The 6,516-nt window shown below is 55.7% G+C and overlaps 1 long non-coding RNA gene across 1 annotated transcript; it reads left to right on the forward strand.

The window, feature by feature from the left end:
- The first annotated feature begins 2 nt into the window (after positions 1–2).
- LOC128313650 (uncharacterized) lies at positions 3–2,571 on the forward strand. The gene is made up of 2 exons (XR_008294650.1): positions 3–780; positions 1,049–2,571. It is a non-coding gene; the product is annotated as an uncharacterized LOC128313650 (long non-coding RNA).
- The last annotated feature ends 3,945 nt before the right edge of the window (positions 2,572–6,516 follow it).

The raw sequence follows: 6,516 nt of genomic DNA on the forward strand, positions 1-6,516 counted from the left end.
CGGAGAGCGCCGGGCTGCCCGGCCCGTTGCCTGCGCCCGCGGGTGGGCGGGGGCCTCCGTGGCGCGGGCGCCGGCTGCCCGCGCGGGGACAGTCGGGCCTGAGGGAGGGCCCTCCGTGACCTTCTGTCGCGTTGTCAAGGACGACGGGACGTGCGCGCGGGCCCTGGGCCCTGGCCCGCCAGCTGGGCCTCACTTCGTGCATCCCCTAAATGGGGCCGACGCCCGCACACACCCGGCTGTGAAAGGTGGCGCCGGGGCGGAAGCAGTGCACGTCCCCGGGGCTTGACGAGTTTGGGGCCGCCGGCTCTACCGAGGCGGGCGGAGGAAGAGATGGGGTGGGTTTCACTCCAAAACGTGAACTCAGGGGCCGCCCCACCGGCAGGACTGGGCACATTCATTCTTTGCCTCCCGCCTTGCTAGAGGTGAGGCTGAAGTTGAGATCGCAACTCCTCTTATTTTAATTAAGAAAAAAAAATTTTTGTTTTAATTGAAGTGTGGTTGACACACAAAGTTCCAGGCATGGAATGTAGTGATTCAGCAGCGCCGCACCTCGTGCTGCGCTCCCTCGCTGCGAGCTACCCTAGACACCCACGGCGCCACTCCTTCTCGGCCTGTGACTGTCGTCGCTGTGCCGTGCTTTTCCCGTCGCTGTGCGGTGCTTTTCCTGCCCACGTCAACGCCCCTTCTCGCCGAGCGCCATGGCTCACAACGTGCCCGGGCGGCTCCCCAAGTGATTGGGAGGCTCACCGACACGATCCTGCGGAAACGGAGGTGCTCGAGGTTTGTCCGGCGCTGCAAAGTACGGGAGTCAGGAGAGCCTCACCCCACCACCCCCCGCAGCGGGGACGTAGTTGGAGCGCTTCGGGGATTCTTCCAGGTGGAAGGTGTCAAGGTTGAGCCCCACGTGCCAGGCTTCAGCAACTCAGGGATGATGGGATTTTTTTTTTTTTAAGTTTATTTATTTACTTTGAGGAAGAGGGGGAGAACGAGTAGGGGAGGGACAGAGAGGGAGAGAGAATCCCAAGCAGGTTCCACGCTGTCATTGCAGAGCCTGATGAGAGACTCAAACGCCTAAACCTTGAGATCATGACCTGAGCTGAAATCAAGAGTCATACGCTCAGCCGACTGAGCCACCCAGGCGCCCCGGGGTGATGGGATTTTTTTTTTTTTTTTAACCAATTTTATAAACCTTCTTACAAGGTACCTTAATTTTTGAAGCTCTAAAAATAGGAGTATTGAGGAGCCAGACAGTCCTGCAGATGCTGGGTGTTGTCTGAAAGCTATTACTGTTTTAGTGTTCAGGCCTCAGGAACAAGTGTGCCCACCCCCAGCAGGCACAGACCTGTACAGACCCCGTTTGGAACAAGGGCAGCTGCAGTGTGGAGACTCTGGCTGCAGCTTCAGAGGCAGTAACTCTCCCTGGCTTTTGGAGGCATCAAAATGTTCAAATTCAGAGAAACAACTAATGGCCTGGTAGGACCTGATCAGGGTTTTGCGCGTCTCTCTCTCTTTTTTAATGTTTATTTTTGAGAGAGAGAGAGAGAGAGAGGTGCGGAGTGTGAGTGGGGGAGGAGAAGAGAGGGAGACACAGAATCCAAAGTGGGCTCCAGGCTCTGAGCTGTCAGCACAGAGCCAGAGGCGGGGCTTGAACTCACGAACCATGAGATCATGACCTGGGCCGAGGTCGAACACTTAACCAACGGAGCCACCCAGGCATCCTGCGCGTCTCCTAAAGTCCTTTGTAGGACTTGACACCAACTCGGCATGGTTCAGAACTCGGAAACATAACCTTTTGCTGATTCACTCGACAGCCGTCTCGGTGTGTTTAATGAACGTCAACGCTCTGCTAACTCCAGATACCTGCCCACCGCAGTGCAAGATCTGGTGAGAACCCGGGCCTCGATGCCCACTTGTACACATGCTGACTGTGGGATCTGGTCGGAAGCAAGACCTGTGGCCCTTTGTGGAGGCAGGTATAGCCACTTAGGACCTGGCCTGGAACTAACTAGAACATTTCTGATTTCATTGGGTGACTCTGAGGCTTTTTCTCCAAATCATTTCTTCTGTTTGTCAGTGTCCACTTTTAATTCCACCATCAAAGACATTGGAAATGTCACAAGTTGATTCCACAGATCCCCCAAACTTTCAGGAGTGACTGGACAGAAGGCCTTTGTCCCTTTTCATGCCTTACGGCAATGGCATTTGGTCCAGGCCCCTGCCCTTGGCAATCCCGTGAACATGGTCTGTGCCCCACCTAGTGGCTCCCAGCCTCCCTGTCCAGCATTAACAATGTAAGAAAGCTGAGTCCGAACAACCACAAAGTGTCACTGCTGGGGTCTTTTCTGAGCACGTCTGGCTCAGGGGAAGCCAGGGTGGAGGAGGCAGCCACCTCTCCCACTGCATGTATTCCTGGAAACTTCCACTGGGGGATACCACTTGGAGAACTAGCCTTGAGGGCATGTTTGGAAAGATGCCTTCTGTCTTGGCAAAGCACTCTGGTCACATTTTTCCCCCAATTTGTAGATGAGGTCATTGTAGGCACTGGAATAAAAAATGTCCACCCAAACTCAATCCGTGGCGTCCATGGCTTGCAAGTTAAAAATTAGTTTGGCGAGAGAGACCCTCGAGCGTGGAGAAGCCACTTTGTTCTGTGCACGGTTGGGTGCATGTGTGCATGCGGGCTCAGGTGATGGCCCTGTAGTTCCTCGAGCCACCATTATCACCTTGACCCGTGTAGCGAGCAGAAAGGCTGCCTGGGGAGGCCTTGCCTGCCTGCGGCCCCTTCCTCTGCTCAGCACGGCTTCCTGGTGGCTGCGGGGCCCCTCTCGATGTCTGCTCCGTGCCAGTGAGGCCCTGCCCCCTTCAGGACCCTTGGCCTGGCTGGGTGCCAGGGAGCCCCACTCCAGCCAGAGGCCCAGGCCCGGTGGGATCCTGAGCAGCACCTGGCATCGGGCCTGCGGAGCCCCTCACCAAGACTGCATCTCTGCAGGTATGAAGCGGGTCCCCTCCGTCAGGATTCTCCGGTCCAGTGGGGTATGGGAGGGCAGGGTGGAAACGCCGCCAGGCACAGGTCAGAGGGGGCCATGGTCTCAGCGTCAGCCAGGTGTCTCCGGAGTGTTGGGTGTTTGGGAAACGGGAAGGATGGGACTGACCCCAGCACTTGCTCCACGTGGCGCACAAGCGTTTTCCCCTCGCCTGGAAGTCGCCTGGGGAGCAGGGCACTCCTGCTTCTGGGGCAGAGCAAGAGGGATGGCGCCCCCTTAGGTGTCCTCACAGTCTGCACTTTGTACGATGCACTTCACGGTCAGGACGTCTTCCTGTGCCTCTTTGCCCTGGGCTCCGCCTTAACTCCTGTCCTGTCCAGGGGACCTGGGGCTGCCAGTGGTCCCACCAGGTACTTATTCAGGGGGTTGAGGACAAAGGGGACAGAAGATGCCAGCTGGGAACAAATGCTGTGAAGGAGGCCTAAGAACCATTTGACCAAACCCCCTTTCCCTACACCCATATTTATCGTGAATATTGAAACTAAAGCAGTTGTGGGAGGCCTGGCTGGCTTGTCTGTAGACTATGCAGCTCTTGGGGTTGTGGGTTCGAGCCTCACATGGGGTGTAGAGATTAGTTTTAAAAAGTCTGTAAGAAGGGGCACCTGAGTGGCTCGGTCAGTCGGGTGGCCAACTTCGGCTCACATCATGATCTCACGGTCCGTCAGTTCGAGCCCCGCGTCGGGCTCTGTGCTGACAGCTCAGAGCCTGGAGCCTGCTTTAAATTGTGTCTCCTTCTCTCTCTGCCCCTCCCCCACTTGCACTCTCTCTCTCAAAAATAAACATTTTTTTAAAAATCTTTAAGAAAAAAAAGACTAATGCAATTTCAAAGTCAAGATGGTTGTTCTTGGATCCCCTTATGGCCTTGCTATTGAAAGTGAAGGCTTAGTGGGGCGCCTGAGTGGCTCAGTCGGCTGAGCATCCGACTTCGGCTCAGGTCATGATCTCGCAGTTCGTGGATTTGAGCCCCGCGTCGGGCTCTGGGCTGACAGCTCAGAGCCTGGAGCCCGCTTCAGATTCTGTGTCTCCCTCAGTCTGCCCCCCTGCTGCTTGCGCCCTGTCTCTCTCATTGTCACAAAAATAAATAAACATTAAAAAAAAATTTAAATTCAAAGTGCAGACTGAGAGCCAGGACTCATCTGGGAGCTCATCAGAAACTCAGAAGCTGGGGTGCCTGAGTGGTTCAGTCCATTAAACGTCCAACTTTGGCTCAGGTCATGATCTCATGGTTTGTGAGTTTGAGCCCCGCCTCGGGCTCTGTGCTGTCAGTGCAGAGCCTGCTTGGAATTCTCTCTCTCTCTGCCCCTCCCATGTGTGATCTCTCTCTCTCAAAATAAAATAAATAAAAAGAAAAAAAAAACCACCCTTAAAAAAAAACCCAAAACACTCAGAAGCTCAGTTTGCCCACCCCCTGGGCCCAGACCTACCACGTCAGGAGGTCAGCGAGATCCCAGATGAGGCGTCCGTGTGTCAGAGCTGAAGTGTTGTCCCAGAGCCCACGCCTGCTTACCTCATGGACAACCAGGAGCCACAGGTGTGCATCCCCCAAAATTGCCTGGTCTGGAGGGAAAGGGGCCTCGGCTCGGGACCCAATCTCGTCTTTCCCGCCCTCTCCCCGCGAGAACTCCCCTTTCTCACCCAGGAAGCCGGAGCCACCCAGAAATCAAGTGTCGAGAGGGTTGGGAACAGTGAGAACCGGCCTCCCCGGAAGGTCGGTGCGTCCCCTGTGCTTTCACCTGTGGAGGTCCAGCCCTCAGCGGGGACACTGGTTCTGGCTGAACACCAGGTGACTCTGAACGCCTCTTGGTGCGGCTCCTGGCCTCCCTCAAGTCGGCTGCCCCTTTCTCTGCACCTCCCAGCCTCAGGAGAGCGGCTGCGACGTGAGTGTCTGGTCCCCAAGACTCTCCCTCCCTGGAGCTGGCTCCAGACGCCTCCCTCGTGGCAGCACAAGAGACAACCCTCCCTCTTCTGAGGCCCCCAAACCTGTGCCACACATGAGGGGTCCTGGAGACACACAGGGAGAGTCCTGGTGCAGGGAGCCATCCTCCTCTTGCCGTCCTTCCAAGGACGTCCTCTCTGGACATTTTCCTAAAAGACCTGCAGACACAGGGTCCCCACCCTTACTCGCGACAGTCTCTAAACCCCACTACTACCCTTAAGGATCTTTTCGTCTGAACTTTGTTGATAGGCTAGTATAGAATCACTTGAAACATCGTCTAGAAGAGGCTTCCTTGTGGCTGGCCCAGAGAATAAGGCCCACTTCAGCGGCAGCCGTCTTCAGGCACCGGGTTAAGGTCACGGACACTGTGGACAGTAGGCTGACGCCCAGTGAACCGGTGGGCACCAGACACCCGGCACCAGGCAGGGCAAGTCCACTTGGTCCTGTGTCAGGACTTGGTTACCACTTACTGTCTGTGACGTTTGAGGGCTTACGAGCTATTGTAATGCCCCCGCTTGCCTGAGGGCTCCCCAAAGTGAGTTCTAGGTGAGCCTGCGAAACAAGGAGTGGAGAAAAGCTCCTTTCAGGCGTGGCTCTGGCTGAGCGGCCCACACCTGCTCACTCGCAACCCGGGCCCCGGCTCCTGGCTGCCGCCACCCAGACGCTGCAGACCCGCACGTCCCGTGAGCTCACTTCCCGCTCGCCTATGGCCCCTCAAACGTGCCTGAATCACCGCAAGCCAGGTGTTTGGTCAGCGCCCGCGGATGCTCCGCTGGGTGAAGGCATCTCACGCTGGAGCCACAGTCGACGCAGCCTGGGAAACCCTCTGTAGGAAGGCACCTAAAACACCACGCTGCCCTCTTGACTCACCGGGGTTCCGTCCTCCAGTTTGTCCTCTAGCCTGGAGGCTACGTTCACTCAAATTTCCTGTTTCCTTACTCTTGACTTTACATGTCGAAATTACACCTGGGTAACCCAGTGGGACGAACAGGGCATCCCAGGAAGGTGCAGTGTGGCTTTCGGAGCCCGGAGCCCAAGTGGACTTTGTCCCCATCCCCACGCCGGCTTCCCACCACTATCCTCAGCACTATCCTCGGGCGAGGGAGGGGCTTCCCGAAGGTGCGCTGGTGACCAACCAGCACTCAGCTCCTTCATCAAAGAACTCTGCTTTGTCTGAGCAGCTTCCCGCCCGCCGCCCCCGCCCCCCCCCCCCCACCGCTGCTGTGCCCGAAGCACGTTCTGGCTTAAACAGAATCTTCGGTTCCATCTAGTAAAAGTAAATACATACATACATACATACATACATACATACATAAATAAATAAATAAATAAATAAATAAAAATTAGAAAAAAAAAGAGAAAGAAAAAAGAGGAAGTTACATCTACAGCCTGAGATCTTATAAGCAGAACACTCTCCGACTCGTCTTCCAGAAATTACACCCTATTCCTGTTTCCAACATGCTAAGTTCTTAGGAACATGATCAAACACACGTACCGGACGCACTCAGCTGAGACCCTTGGACCTTACGAAGGCTA

Source organism: Acinonyx jubatus, chromosome E3 (assembly GCF_027475565.1).
Source record: "Acinonyx jubatus isolate Ajub_Pintada_27869175 chromosome E3, VMU_Ajub_asm_v1.0, whole genome shotgun sequence".
Lineage (NCBI taxonomy): Eukaryota > Metazoa > Chordata > Mammalia > Carnivora > Felidae > Acinonyx > Acinonyx jubatus.